The following is a 21,914-nucleotide window of genomic DNA, read 5'->3' as shown; positions in this document are numbered from 1 at the left end:
TGACAAAATTTTCACTTGGATTAATCAGAATAAGTTTACTTGAATAGTATATTCAGATAGATTTGGTATTTTTTGAGTGTATGATCTTGGGTTCCTTTTTGTTGACTTCAAACGTGGACAATAACTTATGATGTCTAGTGACGTACAGGAGAAGTTTAAGATGAGTTTGATTTTTTAGACTAAATCTTTTGTAAGTAGACTATTTTCTGTTAGAGATAAGATTTTTGTGTTTATCCCAGGAATTCAATAAAATCACTAGGTTCTACTCTCTTGTTTATTAACATTTTAATTGAATTAAGTTCATTATCTTTTCTAGTTACGTTGGAGCCCCTGGGAGTTGCACTTTCAATTGTTTTTTTTTTTTCCCCCAGATATTTAAAAAATAATGTTATTTTAAAATTTTATTAGTTTTGGTAGTTTGTCTTTTCTAAATTAGACATCAATGCTATTTTATTATTTCTGGTTTATCTATTATTTTTCCCAATTATCTAAGCCATTTTTATTTTTATTTTAGTGTCAGTCTTCAAGGTCTTTCTAATACTTCTTTCATCTATCATTTCCTTTGCTTTGCATTGTAAGTGATTTTATCAGTGATTTTGTCTTCTTCACATGTTTGATTGGTTTTCTGCATTGTTGAGCTTATTCTTTATTATTTCCAAGTGCTCATTCAATTAGACCTTTTATCTGTTTTCCTGTTCTCAGAGATTCATCATCTCCTGATTTGATTCTTTATTTGCACTTTAAAAGACCCTGATGTTGGGAAAGATTGGATGCAAAAGGAGAAGGGAGTGGCAGGTAGTTAGGTAGCATCACCAACTCAGTGAACATGAATTTGAGCAAACTCCAGGAGATAGGGGAGGACAGAGGAGCCTGGCATGATACAGTCCATGAAGTCTTAGTCAAATATGAGACTTAGTGACTGAATGCCAGCAACAACAATATGCAATATATATACTTTTAATTAATTTCCATAATTCCTCAATTCTGTCAATGGAGTAATTTCTGTCCAATGTTTCTATTTGAAAAAAATACTTGGGATAGAATTTCCTTGGCTTCCCTTCCTATTTACCAAGATATCAGTTCAATTCAGTCACTCTTTGTGTCTGACTCTTTGTGACCACATGGACTGCAGCACACCAGGTTTCCTTGTCCATCACCAACTCCCAGAGCTTAACCAAACTCATGTCCATCAAGTTGGTGATGCCATCCAACCATCTCATCCTCTGTCATCCCCTTCTCCTCCTGCCTTCAATCTTTCCCAGCATCAGGATCTTTTCAAATGAGTCAGTTCTTCACATCAGGTGGCCAAAGTATTGGAGTTTCAGCTTCAGCATCAGTCCTTCCCATGAATATTCAGGACTGATTTCCTTTAGGATTGACTGGTTGGGTCTCCATGCACTCCAAGGATCTCTCAAGAGTCTTCTCCAATACCACAGTACAAAAGCATCAATTCTTCGGTGCTCAGCTTTCTTTATAGTCCAACACTCACATCCATACCTGACTACTGGAAAAACTATAGCTTTGACTAGGTGGACCTTTGTTGGCAAAGTAATGTCTCTGCCCTTAAATAAGCAGTCTAGGTGGGTCATTGGAGAAGGCGATGGCACCCCACTTCAGTACTCTTGCCTGGAATATTCCATGGTCAGAGGATCCTGGTGGGCTGCAGTCCATGGGGTCGTTAAGAGTTGGACACGACTGAGCGACTTCATTTTCACTTTTCACTTTCATGCATTGGAGAAGGAAATGGCAACCCGCTCCAGTGTTTTTGCCTGGAGAATCCCAGGGACGGGGGAGCCTGGTGGGCTGCTGCCTATGGGGTCGCACAAAGTTGGACATGACAGAAACGACTTAGCAGCAGCAGCAGGTGGGTCATAGCTTTTCCTCCAAGGAGCAAAGATCTTTTAATTTCATGGCCAGAATCACCATCTGCACTGATTTTGGACCCCTGCCCCACCCCCACCAAATAAAGTCTGTCACTGTTTCCATTGTTTTCCCATCTACTTGCCATGAAGTGAAAGGAGCAGATGCCATAATCTTAGTTTTCTGAATTTTGAGTTTTAAGCCAAATTTTTCACTCTCCTCTTTCACTTTCATCAAGAGGCTCTTTAGTTCTTCTTTGTTTTCTGCCATAAGGGTGGGGTCATCTGCATATGTGATGTTATTGATATTTCTTCTGGCAATTTTGATTCCAGCTTGTGCTTCATCCAGCCCGGCATTTTGCATGATATACTCTGTATATAAGTTATATAAGCAGGGTAACAATATATAGCCTTGATGTTCTCCTTTCCTGATTTGGAACCAGTCTGTTATTTCATGTCCAGTTCTAACTGTTGCTTCTTGATCTGCATACAAATTTCTCAGAGGGCAGGTAGGGTGGTCTGGTATTACCATCTCTTGAAGAATTTTCCACAGTTTGTTGTGATCCACACAATCAAAGGTTTTGGTGTAGTCAATAAAGCAGTAGTAGATGTTTTTCTGGAACTCTCTTGCTTTTTCAATGAACCAACGGATGTTGGCAATTTAATCTCTGGTTCCTCTGCCTTTTCTAAAACCAGCTTGAACATCTGGAAGTTCATGGTTCACGTACTGAAGAAGTCTGACTTGGAGGATTTTGAACATTGCTTTGCTAGCATGTGAGATGAGTGTAATTGTGTGGTAGTTTGAACATTCTTTGGCATTGCCTTTCTTTGGGATTGGAATGAAGACTAACCTTTGCCAGTCCTGTGGCCACTGCTGAGATTTCCAAATTTGCTGGCATATTGAGTGCAGCACTTTCACAGCATCATCTTTTAGGATTTGAAATAGCTCAACTGGAATTCCATCACCACCACTAGCTTTGTTTGCAGTGATGCTTCCCAAGGTCCACTGACTTCTCATTCTAGGATGTCTGGCTCTAAGTGAGTGATCACACCTTCGTGGTTACCTGGGTCATGAAGATCTTTTTTGTATAGTTTTTCAGTGTATTCTTGCCACTTCTTCTTAATATCTTCTGCTTCTGTCAGGTCCATACCATTTCTGTCCTTTATTGTGCCCATCTTTGCATATTACGAAGCTATGGTGGTAGTTTAGTCACTAAGGTGTGTCTGACTCTTGCAACCCCATGGACTGTAGTCTGCCATGTTCCTCTGTCCATGGGATTCTGCAGGCAAGAATACTGGAGTGGGTTGCCATTTCCTTCTCCAGGGGATCTTTGCAATCCAGGAATAGAACCTTGGTCTTCTGCATTGCAGGCAGATTCTTTGCCAACTGAGCTAGAAGGATAGCCCCTTACCAACACATAACTTGGATCCTTTAGTTAGAGCTTTTATTGAAATTCTGTAAATTGAAGGATGATATTCACTAAGCTACATGGTTTAGAAAGGTGAGTGGGGTTCTAGAAATTTCCAGGCAACATTTTGTCTTTGTCCTGTTTTTCTTTATGTGATTCTTAAAAGCACAGAAATTCAGTGCCAGTTCTACCCAATTGAGCGAATATTTCTTACTTTTTAGTGAAGACTTTCACATTTTGGTGACTGCTTCACATTGTGTTGAGCTCAGACATACTGAATAAATGAGTGCCTGAATTCATAAATTTGTCAGGGTATGGCTAGCTCTATATTTTGGGTGTGGAGAATACCTTCCAGATGTATAAGAAAATCTCTTTTACCCAGTTCCCTCAATTTGAATATTAATAGTTGAAATGTTCTCTAAAGAAAAGGATTGTACTATTCAAACTTTATTTTTCTAAGTGGGTGAAGGAAAGTAAAGTCCCAATTTTCCTCTTTGCCTTTATTGCTATTGTCTTTTTTTTAGGAAAAAGGTAACTCATATTTATATTCTATCAAAATGCTCTGGTTTTGGTAAAAAGTAATTCTATATCATTTCACCGTGTCCTCTTTCACTTTTAGCATCATTTAATTCTGTTCTTGTTTGTATATATATATTTTTTTGTGTATTGTATTAGCAAGATATCCTCAATTTTTGTGGCATGATATTGGAATGATTCCTAGTTTCAGCATTTAGGCATTGGTGATGTTTCCTTCATTATTACCTTTTCCTGCTTCTAATCATTTTGCAAGCACAATGGCATATTTTCTGGACATCTTATTTCCCTTTTTCAACTTTGTCTCCATATTGGTAGGTAACCAGAGACATATAAACTTGATAGAAGCAAGTGTAACAGTAAAATTTCTGTACTTTTCACACACAATTCCAGGTGTTCAGTGTGACAAACCATTAGATGAATATGAGGTCACTGTTAAAGTCATTCATGCTTCCATTTTTATTTTCAGTTTATTTCTCCTGTTTTACAGACTGGTCTTTCTGTCTTTGCTTATGTGATGCAAATATGGAAGTATAAGGGAATGAAACATCTTTCTAAGGTTAACAGGTTGTTCTGATTTTTTCTTAGAAGCCAGAATCAGTCACCGGGCTGATGAATAGAAAAGCCATTATTTCTACTTGTCAGAGTTAACATACTGATGTTGTGCTTGGTAAGGAATATTAACTAAAACTTTCAATAAAAAACCTCCATTTCAGGAAGGTCTCATCTAATCATTTTATATTTCGACTTTACCAGAACTCTAAGAAAAGTTTACATTTTATATGAGAACATAATAATTGATTGATATAACTTAGCATGGAAATCATTTAAAATTTTTTTCTTATATAATTGAAATATATCTGAAATTGTGTTTATAAATTGTATATTCTGGTAATAATACATACAGGAGTGTTTTCTGTTTAAAATGACCCTATTTGAATCCTACTGTAAAGAGGAAAATCATTTTCTATATAAGATGATCATCTTTGTCTGGTGTATTTTCAGGTGGTATGTGCATGTGAGCATAAGCGCTTCTGTGTATGCATATGAGTTGGTGATGTAATGAATAAATATCTTTCTTAGTAATCAAATCCCTTCTTAGGAAGCACCTCTTATTTTTGAGTCAATATATTGATAAGTCAGTTGAAGTGGAGAGTGAGATTTCTCTAAAAGAGCGTGGTAGACTGCATTTTGTGATGGTCTGCAGTGATCCCTGACTCTTGATTGAAGTGCGTCTTCCCCATCCCCCCATAGTTCCCCTCCCTACTTAGAGAGAACATATAATATATACATATATGTAGTATATATGTATATATATATTTGTATGTGTGTTAGAATATGTAAACTGTTCTCTGAGAAGTTATGGTCTGGTAATAAGAGGACTTTTATTGGTGGGTGAAGAAAAATGATAGGCCAGTAATAAGTAGCTTCCAAGAGCACCAAAACAGGCATTTACTCAGAGGTGGGTTTTGGGGGAAGGCTGAGGCACCTCACAAGAATTACAAGAGACTTTTGCAATGTGATGCACAATGCAAAGTGTCTTCCTAGTTTTCAGATGAATTTTTTAGTAAGAGCTACATTACCTACAAGTGTATTGTTGAGTTGAATCTCTATTGAATGGATGCGACAACATTTTGTGAATAAAGTAAAGGTGATGGCAGGGCTATGGGGAAACCTTGAGATAGTTCTTGTGAACCAAACCACGTTGGAGTTACACCTTGCTTATTTAAAGTTAAGTTTACCTCTTTGTCAACTGCCTAAATTTTGGGTGCAACTAAGTTAAGTTACAGGCACTTTCATTTTAGAGAAAACGCTCTGAGATGAGTTTAACAGATTACTGTTAAAATTGGTGAACAGCACAAGTTTTAATATTACTAAACATTTGGAAAAAAATACAGACTCGGAAACATAAAATAGATGTTTTGTGTTCATAATTTGTATGACATTTTCTATGACAGTTCTATTATGTAAAAGAATGTTTTTGGCCTTTAACTATACTTTCAGAGAAAGTATTAAGGCTAAGGTAATGCAAAACTGAACTTCTGGAAATATCTAAATGTAAAAAAAAAAATAGCAGGGATAAAGAAAAGTCCAGAAAATACATATTGGTCCTCATGAATTAGAGAAGAGTTGATGTGAAAGAAATCTTTATTAATATTATCTTTATAACTAAAGTTAGAGAACAAATAACCAGTGGAAGACATTCAGGATTTTGGGAAGATACCAAGGGATATAGTTCTCCCAGATCTTTGCCAAGGATCTCAACTTAGAATCCTTAATTAGTTGAAAATAGATACAACACTCATTTTGAAATATATGGAACTCTATTGTGTATAAATAGAAAACAATTTGACTTTCACACCTCTTGTCTCCCTGCACAGGTTACTTTCTTCACTACCCTTAGGGAAATCTGTTACATATAACCACCACACTTTCTATTACTCTTAGACAGTAAATAGTGATTTCTAGACACGGTAACCATTTCATGTCCAACTATTTCATAAGCCAATTTAAATGACTGGCTCAGAATAACATTTATTTAGAATATTGAATTCTAAATTATATCGAAGCTTGAATCTCTTGCTTTCCTCCTTAGACTGCCTTTAAACCTGAAAATCTACAGAGTAATAAAGGGAAAACAGTGGCTTATCATCTCATTTTCTCACTTTTTTCCTTCTGTTCCTCCACACCAGCAACCCTGACTATGTGTTCTGACCCCTTTATATATTGGAGCTGGGAGAGAGGAATGGGTAGGCAAAATTTTGCTTGACTGGCACTGTCTTCTTCTGGTGTCAGTTCTGTGTGTGCCTGGCATATGAAGTTAGGGAGCCTCTAGATGTGAGAAAGATCTTGAGAGTTGGTCCTTTCTTTTGTAGAGGGATTTTTGGGTTTCTGGAAGACTCCTCATCACAGGATTTGCTACCTTTGATTTCCTTAATTCAAATAAAGTCTTCTTTGCTTACAGTTTTGCTTGCTTTATTTTTGTGGTCCTTCCACAAACTTCCACATGTATGTATTCTGTTTGGGTCTCATGGTTCTTCCAAGTACCTGTCTTGGGAGAAAAGAATCCCTTTACAACCCTTCAAGAATAGTTCTTTCTCCTTTTGTGGTCACATCTTGTCCATAACAAGTTATGTTGTGACAGGCTATTCTCAGCACTGCCATTTCACTCTCCTTCATTGTCAAAAAAAAAAAAAAAAAAAAAAAAAAAAAGCTAGTCAGGCATCATTTTGAATTTGGTTCTTGCTTTGACTTTAGTAACTCATATGCTGTTGGGGTCATAGGCCACGTTCTCTGGTCTCCATGATTCCTTCATCTCTTTCCTGTGGAGATAAGGGTGTGACTGGGAGGAAAGTATGTAACAGAAACTCACAATCTTTTCCAAGCAAATTATTTCCCTGTTTTTAGCTAATATCATTCAGTGTCATTTATGTTTTTGGGATGGTTATTGAACCAAGAATTGCCACATATTTTTAGATCCTTGCATATTTGCACATAGATAATATTTGAAATATGGAAGTACTCCCTAACTTTAAACAGAAGGTGTTAAATTTTAACATTCTATTATTTATAGAGTTAGGGCTTGATATCTAAAGATATGGGAGTAGCCAAGCTGTTACCATAAGTGCTGCATGCTGCAGGACTGACCAATCAATCAAGAGATGAGGTGTGAAGGTGAGGAATAGTGACTCTATTCAGAAATACAGCAGACCAAGAATATGGTAGACTAATGTCCTAAAGGATCATCTTCCCCAGGTTTGAATGCTAGTTTCTTTTATGGTTGGGTGGGTGTGGGTGTGATGAGGAAGTAAGATTCAAAAAGCAGATAAGTTGCTGCAGGTATTTCCTGGTTCTGGCCTGACTCCAGAGGGAATGTGTTAAATTCTTCTGTCTATACCTATTCACCAGTGGGCCTAATCAGGATGTTTCTTATAACAAAGATATTTTAGCTTTAACACTCAGGCAGGGGAGGTGGGTCTTCCCAGGTGGTGCTAATGGTAAAGAATTAAGTCTCTGCCTGTCATTGCAGGAGGCATAAAAGATGAGGGTCCAATCCCTGGGTCAGGAAAATCCCCTGGAGAAGGAAATGGCAACCCACTCCAGTATTCTTGCCTGGAGAATCTCATGGACAGAGAAGCCTGGTGAGCTACATAGAGTCACAAAGAATTGGACTGAAGTGACTTAGCACCATGCATGCATGGGAGGCAGAGTACCTGAAGATGGTCCATTATGTTTTAAGCTATAGGCAACACTGCTAGTGATTAATATGCAGCAAAGGCAGTAGAATACAATAAAAGAAATAGATCCAATATAGAATCAGACATGTTCTTTCCTATTACAAAGGTACTGAAATGAGGGAGTCATTGATTACAAGGAATCAGTAGTTTGGCATAAAAGCTAACCATGTCTTCAAGAAAACTTTTCCCATTTTCTTCTACCTCATTGCAGTCTTAGGGACTTTACTATTCATCCTTCTTTTAAAGCATATATTTAGTATTTTAAATATGTATACTAGATTTTTAACTGATTTTTTAGTTCCTTAAAGGAATACTTTCTTTTATTTCTTTGTATTCTACACAACAAAGGGGGAATGTATATAATAAATACTAAATAAGTATCTGTGAATAAGTTTATAAGTGTATCTCTATTGCAGAAATTTCATCCGGTGTCAGTGGTCCACAGAAGTCCAAAAATGTCTGTTAGGAGCGCCAAGCATTCTTGACTATAGACATAGATGAGTAAACCTGGGCTCTTGGTGTGCTAGGAGACAAAAGTGTAAATTCTATGTCATTAACAAACCTGTATTTCATATGAGCACTTGTATAATCATATACTCATATTTAAAAAGTGTGTTGGTGACAAAGATTTTGTGGGGATCACTTGAGCCAGATCTTATAATTATGCATTTTTTCTTTGTTAACCTCCATAAGAATAAATGAGACTTTATATGAAAAAAATCCCAATTAATTTTATGTTATCCTGAAAATAATTAGTAGAATTTTTGTTTGTTTTCTTAGGCAGTTTTTATTCTGATGGTTTTGAATTAAATTGAAAGCCTTAGGTACCATAAAGATAGTTCTTTTATGGTAAATTATGAACCTAATCAAGACAATGTGTTGTCACCTTTTGTACCTGTTGGGAAAACATGATTAATGAGAAAAAGTATTTCTTAATAAGACATATTTATATAACTTTTCCATGGTTGGCTCGTGGTTAGGAAATGAACCCCAGATTTAAATAATCCTTCACTGTTTCTTATGCATAGAATATGTCAGCACCAATGTGGAGCTCCAGCAGGAAGGCACTAAGCTATTTGTCTTTTTCAATATAAGTGCCAGGACTAAGAAATGATAAATCAGTATGACTTCAGAGGACAAGCTTTTAATTAAATGATACCCATAAGTCACCCTTTCTTTTCCTTAGAGTTCTTTGTGAAAATATCTCCAATTTGGCTTTGATGCTTAAATGTAGGAATTTATTCACTCTGCATCCAAATTGCTTTACAATTTTCACCTCAATTTTTTCTACATATTGTAAAGTGTCAACTTTAACATTTCTGAAGCCTTTTTTAAGGCACTTTATTATTTGCCAGCTACAGTCAGCTTTACAAATTTTTAAATGGTTTATAAATAGGGAAAAGTAATGCTTTATAAAATCTTTAAGTGTTGAACAGAAAAAACAAACTTAAAAAATCAATTTAGCTAGAGCTTTACTGAGTTCTCAGACCATGTGAAAGACCTACTGTATTGTGAAAGTGTGTTTTAAACCTCAACTATAAGAGTGGTTCAGATGTGTTTGAATATATCTTACTATGGAATATAGTAATTATCTTTGAATATACATTGAATATATATTACCTGTCTGTTCAGTTCTGGTAAGTCGCTCAGTCTGATCTGAATCTTTGCAACCCCATGGACTGCAGCATGCCAGGCCTCCCTGTCCATCACCAACTCCCAGAGTTTATCAAACTCATATCCATTGAGTCAATGATGCCATCCAACCACATCATCTTTGCCATTCCCTTCTCCCGCCTTCAATCTTTCCCAGCATCAGGGTCTTTTCCGATGAGTCAGTTCTTCGCATCAGTTGGCCAAAGGATTGGAGTTTCAGCTTCAGCATCAGTCCTTCCAATGAATATTCAGGACAGGTTGGGTCTCCTTGCAATCCAAAGGACTCTCAAGAGTCTTCTCCAACACCACAGGTCAAAAGCATCAATTCTTCAGTGCTCAGCTTTCTTTATATCCCAACACTCACATTCATGTATGACTACTGGAAAAACCATAGCTTTACCTAGACGGACCATTGTTGGCAAAGTAATGTCTCTGCTTTTAAATAAGCTGTCTAGGTGGGTCATAACTTTTCATCCAAGTAGCAAGCGTCTTTTAATTTCATGGCTACAGTCATCATCTGCAGTGATTTTGGAGCCCCCCAAAATAAAGTCTGTCACGGTTTCCACTGTCTTCCCATCTATTTGCTATGAAGTGATGGGGCCAGATGCCATGATCTTAGACTTCTGAATGTTGAGTTTTAAGCCAACTTTTCACTCTCCTTTTTCACTTTCATCAAGAGGCTCTTTAGTTCTTCACTTTCTGCCATAAGGGTGGTGTCATCTGCATATCTGAGGTTACTGATACTTCTCCCAGCAATCTTGATTCCAGCTTGTGTTTAATCCAGTCCAGCATTTCTCATGATGTACTCTGCATATAAGTTAAATAAGCAGGGTGACAATATATAGCCTTGATGTACTCCTTTCCTGATTTGGAACCAGTCTGTTGTTCCATGTCCAGTTCTAACTGTTGCTTCTTGACCTGCATACAGATTTCTCAGGAGGCAGGTCAGGTGGTCTGGTATTCTCATCTCTTTCAGAATTTTTCAGTTTGTTGTGATCCACACAGTCAAAGGCGTTGGTGTAGTCAATAAAGCAGAAATAGATGTTTTTTCTGGAACTCTCTTGCTTTTTTGATGATCCAACCAATGTTGGCAATTTGATCTCTGGTTCCTCTGCCTTTTCTAAACTCAGCTAGAACATCTGGAGGTTCATGATTCACATACTGTTGAAGCTTGGCTTGGAGAATTTTAAGCATTACTTTGCTATCATGTGAGATGAGTACAATTGTGCAGTAGTTTGTGCATTCTTTGGCATTGCCTTTCTTTGGCATTGGAATGAAAACTGACCTTTTCCAGTCCTATGGCCACTACTGAGTTTTCCAAATTTGCTGGCTTATTGAGGACAGCACTTTTATAGCATCATCTTTTAGGATTTGAAATAGCTCAACTGGAATTCCATCACCTCCACTAGCTTTGTTCATAGTGATCCTTCCTAAGGCCCACTTGACTTCTCATTCCAGGATATCTGGCTCTAGGTGAGCGATCACACCATTGTGGTTATCTGGGTCGAATAATTTTTTTTTTTTTTTTAATAGAACTTCAGTGTATTCTTGCCACTTCTTCTTAATATATTCTGCTTCTTTTAGGTCCATACCATTTCTGTCCTTTATTGTGCCCATCTTTATGTGAAATGTTCCCTTGCTGTCTCTAATTTTCTTGAAGAGATCTCTACTCTTTCCCCTTCTATTATTTTCCTCTATTTCTTTGCATACATCACTGAGGAAGGCTTTGTTATCTCTCCTGGCTATTTTTTGGAACCCTGCATTCAAATGGGTATATCTTTCCTTTTCTCCTTTGCCTTTAGCTTCACTTCTTTTCTCAGCTACTTAAGGCCTTCTCAGACAACCATTTTGCCTTTTTGCATTTCTTTTTCTTGGGATGGTCTTGATCATTGTCTGCTTTCCAATCTCATGAACCTCCATCCATAGTTCTTCAGGCACTCTGTCTATCAGATCTAATCCCTTGAATCTATTTCTCACTTCCACTGTATACTCATAAAGGATTTGATTTAGGTCATACCTGAATGATCTGGTGGTTTTCCCCACTTTCTTTCTTCAATTTAAGTCTGAATTTGGCAATAAGGAATTAATGATCTGAGCCACAGTCAGCTCTTGGTCTTGTTTTTGCTGACTGTATGTACAGAGCTTCTCCATCTTTGGCTGCAAAGAATATAATCTCTCTGATTTCTGTATTGACCATCTGGTGTGTCCATGTGTAGAGTCTTCTTTTTTGTTGTTGAAAGAGGGTGTTTGCTATGATGAGTGCATTCTCTTGGCAAAACCCTGTTAACCTTTGCCTTGCTTCATTCTGTACTCCAAGGCCAAATTTGCCTGTTACTCCAGGTATTTCTTGACTTCCGACTTTTGCATTCCAGTCCCCTATAATGAAAAGGACATCTTTTTTGGGTGTTAGTTCTAGAAGACCTTGTAGGTCTGCAGAGAACCGTTCAACTTCAGCTTTCAGCATTATTCATCAGTGCATAGACTTATATTACTGTGGCATTTAATCAAACAGAGATCATTCTGTTGTTTCTGTGATTTCATCCAAGTATTGCATTTCAACTCTTATTGACTATGATGGCTACTCCATTTCTTCTAAGGGATTCTTGCCCACATTAGTAGATATAATGGTCATCTGAGTTAAATTCACCCATTCCAGTCCATTTTAGTTCACTGATTCCTAAAATGTTGATGTTCACTCTTGCCATCTCCTGTTTGACCACTTCCGATTTGCCTTGATTCATGGACCTAATATTCCAGGTTCCTATGCAATATTGCTCTTTACAGCTTCAGACTTTACTTCCATCACCAGTCACATCCATAACTGGGTGTTGTTTTTGCTTTGGCTCCGTCTCTTCCTTCTTTCTGGAGTTAATTCTCCACTGATCTCCAGTAGCATATTGGGCACCTACTGACCTGGGGAGTTCCTCTTTCAGTGTCCTATCATTTTGCCTTTTCATACTGTTCATGTGGTTCTCAAGACAGAATACTAAAGTGGCTTGGCATTACCTTCTCCAGTGGACCATGTTTTGTTGGAACCCTCCACCTTGACCTGTCCATCTTGGATGGCCCTACACAACATGGTTCATAGTTTCATTGAGTTAGACAAGGCTGTGGTCCACGTGAACAGATTGGTTAGTTTTCTGTGATTGTGGTTTTCAGTCTGTCTGCCCTCTGATGGAAAAGGACAAGTGGCTTATGGAAGCTTCTTGATGGGAGAGACTGACTGAGGGGGAAACTTACCTGTATGGATTACCCAAAAAACAAGCTATAGGTCAGTGAGCTCTGAAATTCATAATAAAATTTCAGCACTATCCCTTCCCATTTACACACACACACACACACACACACACATGCAGAGGATGAATATTGGAAGGGTTATATAAGAGAACAAAATATGTAATTTCTGAGGACCTACCAAAAATTAGGTAGCATCCAATATCAGGAATTTACTCTTTGTAACAGCCCCATTCCTTGGAAGAAAAGCTATGAACAACCTGGATAGCATATTAAAAAGCAGAGACATTACTTCTCCAACAAAGGTCCATCTAGTCAAAGCTATGTTTTTTCCAGTAGTCATGTACAGATGTCAGAGTTGGACTATAAAGAAAGCTGAGCTCCAAAGAACTGATGCTTTTGAACTGTCTTGTTGGAGAAGACTCTTGAGAGTTCCTTGGACTGCAAGTAGATCTAACCAGTCCATCCTAGAGGAAATCAGTCCTGAATATTCATTGGAAGGTCTGATGCTGAAGCTGAAACTCTAATACTTTGGCCACCTGATGTGAAGAACTGACTCACTGGAAAAGAGCCTGATCCTGGGAAAGATTGAAGATTGAAGGAGGAGAAGGTGATGACAGAGGATGAGATGGTTGGATGGCACCACCAACTCAATGCACATGAGTTTCAGTAAGCTCCGGGAGTTGGTGATAGACAGGGAAGCTTGGCATGCAGCAGTGAATGGGGTCGCAAAGCGTCGGACACAACTGAGCAACTGAACTGAACTGAAACAGCCTCATTATACTCCTTTGAAGATGCTGAAACTGAAAATGTTATGAATTTTGCCTGGAGGTGTATAGTCACACAGGGGATCTCAGATTAGATTTTCCATTGTCACCATCAGGTCTTCTCACCCATCCCCACCCCTCCAATATAAGATACTACTTGTGTTCCTATGAGACAATTCTTACTAAGAAAGTTTAAAATTTTGCATACAATCTGGAAAGAAACAGTAATAGTAATTAAATACGGAATTCTTGCAATTGCTTCATTTATAGTATTTTATAATTTATTTTGTTATTTATTCATAGAGAATGAAGGAGAGCTGGATAAATAGTTTGGCTGAGGATAAAAATAAAATTGGGTATATAATCCCTGAAGGTTAACAGTCAGAGAAAAAGCAGAATAAAGTTTCCAGACACTCAGAAGACACAGCTACCTGTGGGTAGCAGAACAGGTTATTGGATAGAATCTGTGAGCTACAAGAAAAGGGGTGGGTTAGAGTACAAAAGCTATTTTCAAAAGGCTTACTCTTAAGAAAAACAAGTAAAAACACAGTATTTTATCAGTTCAAATAAAGAAAGTATTTCTATCAATAAAGACTGATAAATCTGATAGATGATAAACCTAATAGGTCTTTATTAGCAATTGTTTATCAATTTGTTTATTCAATAATTTTGAAATTTCTAGAACTACTAAATCACTGATTATTTAGTCAATGAGAAATTTACATATCTTATTGTACTAATCTGTTATCACCGTATATTATAGGAAAGGTAAAATACAAAAAAAACAAATGAACATTTCCCAGTTTATTCAACCTTCTACGCTGAGTTGTAGTTGAGCTGTCAGCTGTGATAATGTTGAGTGCAAGGGGTAAAATCTCCAATTACCTATTCAAAAGATGCATAAATAACTAAGTAAAATTTAGTAAAGTTTATTTGGAAGAATAAAAAATAAAACTATTTTTAGTTTTATTAAGTATTTGATGCAACCATATAAATTATATTTTAAAAATCTATTTAATATTATCTGTAAATTATAGAATTCCATTATAGAACAGATTATATTGCCACTCACAGGTATATGACCACTAACATTTATGAAACAGATCTAGTCAAATGTATTTTTCTTTTTTATACTGGATCATGTTTAGTGCATATCGATAGGAAAGGAATGCAATAAGGCTGACGATAATGTGGGAGGTAGCCACACCCCAGGGTATGGCTCCTAGATTAAAATAAAACAAAAAATTAAAATGTTATAGATTTACAAAAAATGAGCATTCTACATGGGATAGATCCTTGCTAGCCAAACTCTTAAGGAGCTGATATGCAAACTGTAATAACAGTATGCACCCTGTTTCCTGTAACTGCAATATATATATATCTGCTATTTAAATCATCTACTTCCTCAAATTAGAGATAGTCATATATCACAGTAGACACCAGCTGCTGCTTTTATAGGCTTAGGGGACTGCTTTGAGACATTTCACTTAAATGTTAATCTTCTGTCTTTCTTGGTCTCACTTTCATTTTATGTACAGGATATTAATTAGGATTTTTCTTCTAAGTTTAGATTTAGGAAGAAAGACTAGAACTAAGTCTAAGATTTCCTTTGCCATTAAACAGTAGATGGTAACCCTTTTCACTTTCCAAAGCAAAGCAAGTGCCAGACTCTAAGCAACACTATAAATGAGATAACTAAGAGTTTTATGAATCATAGTTGACCATTTATTTATAGTTTAGGTTGAGAGGCTGTGCATTGTACATGGGATTATTTTGGAGAGGTTGAGATATTAGTCTCAACTTTTTTTTTTTTTTTTTTAAATTTCATATGAAATCACAGAAACTTGGAGTTTGAGAGACAGTGAACTGTGGTCATAAAAATGTAAATGACAGCAGGCTGGCTCCTATAACTCATGATTATAGAGTAGAGGACTGTCCTTGGAAAGTTTCTACAGTAACATTGAGAGTGGACAATTAGTCCTATTTAACATGATCCTGGGTGTAGATCACATTGAGGCTGGACTTAGTTCTTCTTAAGTCCTGAACAAGAGGGCTACATATGGAAGCTTGTGAAGACCTCAGCAGAAAGAATTTAGAAAATTTCCCTGACTGGCCATGGCTTGAGGGGAATATTGTAAATGACCAAAAAGGGAAGTCACATTAACATACATCTAGGATGCTGCAGACAAAACATCCTTGACAAAAACAATCATATCTGTAACCCACAAAATTTCTCTGTGAAAGATTAGCTTTTAAAACCTTGAAGCCACCTGAAACAGTACCAATCAAGTAAGATTTTTCCTGCTCCTCTAGCTTTGTCTCAGACTGGTAAGTGAAAGTTAGCCGCTCAGTCGTGTCCAACTCGTCGTGACCCCGTGGACTGTAGCCCACCAGACTCCTCTGTCTATGGGATTATCTAGGCCCAAATACTGGAGTGGGTTCCCATGCCCTTCTCCAGGGGATCTTCCCAACCCAGGGATCGAACCGAGGTCTCCCACATTGCAGGTGGATTCTTTACCATTTGAGCTATCTAGGAAACCCCTATGCTGGAGGGGTCAAAACTCAGGTTAGAAAACTGAGGAAAGAGAGAAGGGGATTCTAGGAGAGGAAATAAAGATCTCTGTGACCCTTTTCTAAATGTTGGCTTCCACAAGCCCAAATGAAAGGAGAGAAATATTAATTGTGAATGAAGTTTGGAAGTATGGTTTTCACACTGGGCTAGGTAGTCTAAATTCTTGCATGATACTGACTGAATGGGGGCTAAAATGGTTAGAGGAATTTTAATTTTCTAAGATATAAGAATTGGGGACTGCCTAATTTTCTTTCAGGGTTAATGAGTGAGTCCAAAAGAATGGTTTACAAAATTTGTCAAGAGAAAAATTTTAAATGCTTTATGATTGTACCCTGTGTTCCAGTCTTTCAATGTACTTGGTGCCAGTACATCTTTAACTATTGGAGGTGAAAACTCATGAGGTATGCTCAGGCAAAATATTTAAATCTTTAAAATCATATGGTAAAAATATATATAGTATTATAATAATCTAGATAGTGCACTTAATGCCAAGAAATATATTTAAAGTTGAGAGTTACCAAGATAGAAGAACTGTGTAGTAAGAAATAAAACATTATTTTTTGGTCTATTAAAAAATGTATCTTTAAGGAGAGGAAATGTCTGCTCTTATTTTAAATGTCTGCAGTAGAAGGAACTCCTCACTTATGGCTTTACATCCCCTCTCCTCTTTTGCTTATGTCTATGCTAGGCAAATAAACGAGGAAACAATGGAAACAGTGACTTTATTTTTAGGGGCTCCAAAATCACTGTGGATGGTGACTGCAGCCATGAAATTAGAAGATGCTTCCTCCTTGGAAGGAAAGCTATGACAAACCTAAACAGTGTATTAAAAAGCAGAGACATTACTTTGCCAACAAATGTCCATATAGTCAAAGCTACGGTTTTTCCAGTAGTCATGTATGGTTGTGAGAGTTGGACCATAAAGAAGACTGAGCATCAAAGAATTGATGCTTTTGAACTGTGGTGTTGGAGAGGACTCTTGAGAGTCCCTTGCACAGCAAGGAGATCAAACCAGCCAATCCTAAAGAAAATCAACCCTGAATATTTATTGGAAGGACTGATGCTGAAGCTCCAATACTTTGGCCACCTGATGTGAAGAGCTGACTCATTGGAAAAGACCCTGATGCTGGGAAAGATTGAGGGTAGAAGAAGAAAGGGATGTCACAGGATGAGATGGTTGGATGGCAATACCAACTAATGGATGTGTTTAATTAAGCTCTGGGAGATGGTGAAGGACAGGGAAGCCTGGAGTGCTGCAGTCCCTGGGGTCACAAAGAGCCGGGCAGGATTGAGCGACTGAACAACAAAATGGTAGACATTAATAATGTCACTGTAGCAGAATGCAGTATGACAGAGAGATAGTGTATCCATTTCCAGTGAGTCACTTTACTGATATGGAAAATTCTTACCTTTTGGAATTCTCACTCATATGATACTCCCTCTGGATACCAGATTATCAAACTGAGAATTTCAAAGCCACTGGAGGTCATGTGTGGACACTCTAGTAGACAACCCCAGTGGAGCTCCTGACAGTCAGCAACTACCAACCACTTATATCAGCCATTTTATATGCCCATTCCAGTCAAGCCTTCCGATGGCCATAGCCCCAGCTGATATTTGACTGTGACTACAAGAGAAACCCCAAGTGATAATCTCCCAGTTGAATTCAGTCAACTTATAGACCTATGAGTAATAGAAATTCATTCTTTAAGCCATTAAGTTTTGAAGTTTTTGTTCTGCAGCAATAGATAAATAGAATCATCTGTAATCCTAAAGCTATGGTAGGATAGTCACCTCATTTTTGCCTATAAAATTTCTTGGAAGTATAGAATAAAGAAATATTATTTTATCTTAATGTGTCTTAGCTTTGGTTCTCAAAAGCAGGGACAATGTGATGATGCTTTATTGAGGAGTATAAATACAGAAGAGCAATTGTGGAAGAAAAAGGAAATGAGGTATAAGAGAAAACCAAATGCTGGTATATTACTAAAGTGGCTACAGTTTTATAAAAACAACTATGTTCTCAGTCACGCAATGTCTCTGGATAGGCCATCTGGAGCTATTGTGCTTCAAAATAACCTCCGGAGAGCAAATAAGAGAATTCATTCCATGGCTCCTTCACGTATACTGCCTCTCATGGGTCAAAATCTGCCCAAAGGGCGTTCATTCCCTCACCTTTCCACGTTGTATTGCCTGCACCTCCCGGATAGCTGCTAAGGAATCCAGAATCATAACCTTCGGCATAGCGCTTCATTTGATTCTGGAGTTTGTGATACAAGACAAAGTCTCTGTGGGTGGGATCAGTCTAGGCTCGCAGTGCCATAGTTGTTGGAGCTCCTTCTCTGCTGGGGTAATTGATACTTTGTCAGAGCCTGGCCCTCACTCTGGGAAAACTTGCAATGTTTAGGAATATTGAGAGATGAGATCAGCACGATGACAGTTTGAGTACTCCATTAAACAAATGCTTGAGGAATCAGGAAGCAGGTAAAGCCAAGCAAGGCAAAGGAGATGTGAGAATTTGATGTGATACAATCTACTCAATGGACTACTCAGATCCTCTCCCGTACTTCAGTGATGTCCAGTTATGGTTTGTAGGATAAGAATAGGTTGCCCTCACTTCTTCTAAGGAAGAGGAAGTGCAGGTCTAATTGTTCAAGGTATTTGCAATTGTTCTAGCTATTTGCATTATATTTTAAAAGGATATAGTGAATTATAAGGTTGAACTACAATGGTAGTTGGGCCATAATTATTACTTGCCATCTTACTTTTTCAGACCTCATTCTAGAGTTTATTACCTTTAGCCAGCTGATCTTTGGCTGACATATTTGAATTGTTGAGTGATCCAGAGTATCATATCGGGAGTATTTATCAATTCTCATGAGGGAGTTTCACTGACCCTTTCAAGGCTGAAAGTGTATAATGTAACTGACTTGTCACCAGATAGCTGGATGACCTACCTCCCCGAAGAATGGTGCTATAAAAGGGACTCAAAATCAGTCTTACCTGTCGGCAGATTGTTTATTCAGTAGGATCAATAGCTGGATCAACATAGTGAGAGGAAATCTATGCTATTAACTCATCAACAGCTACCATTTTTACAAACATAATCCTCCTTTTATGGGCCCACAGTGAAATCACTGGAGTGGCTATTGAGAGTATCTGTCTGATATCATCATGACAAGTCATTCTTTGTTCTCTGAAGTGTATCTTTTATGGTTGGCATCATGTGAGTTATAAAGACACACATGTTTGTGCACTCTTCCATTTATGGATCCACATACTCTTTCCTAGACTTTCTTGGCCTCAATCTTCCAATTTTGGTCTTTTCAGGTTTTTGGTCCACTAACCAACCTGATACCATTCCCCAGGAGTTACTCTAAATCCATATAAGGCCAACTTTTCTTTCACATAAATCTATAATCAAGGCCTTCTGGTCTGCCCCCTAAGGGAAACAGTCGTCCACTTCTGGCTTCAACCTACATACTGCACTGTCACGTTTGTGCGTCAGTCATTCTGTTTTACTTTAGTTGGTTATAAGAATCATAGAGGCCATTGGTGTGAATTGATGGAGAAGCAGTACTGCTGAAGAGGAAGGCAAACCAGCATGCATTTGAGCTTGTTTACAAATACATTGTTTTCACCATATTCTGTGTTTTTCTACTGTCTCCACCCAGTCTTGTTATTTGGTAGAAACATTAATGCCAGCTCATAGTAAATTTCACTGGTCTCAAGGTCATTTAGTGCTCTGTGCTCAGTCTCTTAATAATAACACATTAAGAGTAGGCTTTTCAAATGGAAAATGTTTCTCTACATTAAAGGACATTCTCTTGCTCCATGACTCTAGGGATGTATTAAGAAACTGTAAATTTGATGATCTGAAATGTAAATATGAGATTTAATGCATTTTAATTTTTTATATTATTGTGATAAAAGTATAAAAATTATTTCTCTGATTTTTAATATAAGATATTCTATTGTAAATGTTTCACCAGATTAAAAAAATATTTCTGTGAATCACAGCAAAAACATGAACTCATAAATAATTTATGAAGTATTTCTATATTTGTTAGAATTTTGTCTATAGGATTTTTAACTTCAGTGAACAGTAAATATGGTATAGATGGGCTTCCCTGGTGGCTCAGATGGTTAAGAATCTGCCTGCAATGTGGGAGACCTGGGTTTGATCCTGGGGTCAGGAAGATCTCCTGGAGAAGGGAATGGATACCCACTCCAGTACTCTTGCCTGGAGAATTCCATGGACAGAGAGCCTGGGAGGTTATAGTCCATGGCATCACAAAGAGTTGGACACCACTGAGGGACTAACACTGCCATTTTGCTTTGCCATTGCATGGTATAGCTAAGGGAGCATTAGACAGAAGTTGAAGTTATGTGTACATTTTTGTTTTCTCTGCTTCCTTGTTAAAGGACCTTGAACTGTATTTCACATATCTAACCTCATTAATTTGCTAAGTACCAGTCACAGATCTCTAAAGAGATGGAAATACCAGACCACCTTACCTGCCCCCTGAGAAATCTGTATGCAGGTCAAGAAGCAACAGTTAGAACCAGACATGCAACAACAGAAAGCTTCAAAATTGGGGAAGGAGTACGTCAAGGCTGTATATTGTCACCCTGCTTATTTAACTTATATGCAGAGTACATCATGAGAAATGCTGGGCCAGATGAAGCACAAGCTGAAATCAGGATTGCTGGAAGAAATATCAATAACCTCAGATATTCAGTTGATACCACTCTTATGGCAGAAAGTAAGGAGGAACTAAAGAGCCTCTTGTTGAAAGTGAAAGAGGAGAGTGAAAAAGCTGGTTTAAAACTCAACATTCAAAAAACTACTATAATGACATCCGGTCCCATCACCTCATGGCAAATAGATGGGGAAACAATAGAAGCAGTGACAGACTATTTTTGGTCTCCAAAATCACTGCAGATGGTGACTGCAGCCATGAAATTAAAAGACGCTTGCTCCTTGGAAGAAAAACTATGAAAAACCTAGAAAGCATATTAAAAATCAGAGACATTGCTTTGCCAACAATAGTCCATCTAGTTAAAGCTATAGTTTTTCCAGGAATCATGTATGGATGTGAGAGTTCAACCATAAAGAAAGCTGAGTGCCAAAGAATCAATGCTTTTGAACTGTGGTGTTGAAGACTCTTGAGTCTCTTGGACTGCGAGGAGATCAACAAACCAGTCAATCCTAAAGGGAATCAGTCCTGAATATTCATTGGAAGAATGGATGCTGAAGCTAAAGCTCCAATACTATGGCCAACTGATGTGAAGAACTAACTCATTAGAAAAGATCCTGATGCTGGGAAAGATTGAAGGCAGGAGAAGGGGATGACAGGATGATATGGTTGGATGGCATCACTAACTCAATTCACATGAGCTTGAGCAAGCTCTGGAGATGGTGATGGACAGGGAACTCTGGCGTGTGGCAGTCCATGGGGCCTCAAAGAGTCAGACACGACTGAGCAACTGAACTGAAGTCACAACTCTAAATTTAATTATAATATTATCTAACACAGAGGATGAAAGGAACATTTTCTTTTATCCCATTTCTATCCCATAATTTTAAGAAGCTTTCCTTTTATATTCTATGCCCAAGCTCATGTGTTTTGGTTAATAAATATGAG

General features: G+C 37.6%; 1 pseudogene; it reads right to left on the bottom strand.

The window, feature by feature from the left end:
• LOC133066839 (transcriptional adapter 2-beta-like) overlaps window positions 1-18,510 on the bottom strand; it is a 201,206-nt pseudogene extending 182,696 nt beyond the window's left edge.
• Between the last annotated feature and the right edge of the window lie 3,404 nt (window positions 18,511-21,914).

The sequence above is a fragment of the Dama dama genome, chromosome 12 (genome assembly GCF_033118175.1).
Source record: "Dama dama isolate Ldn47 chromosome 12, ASM3311817v1, whole genome shotgun sequence".
Lineage (NCBI taxonomy): Eukaryota > Metazoa > Chordata > Mammalia > Artiodactyla > Cervidae > Dama > Dama dama.
This window is presented reverse-complemented; position numbering and strand designations above follow the sequence as displayed.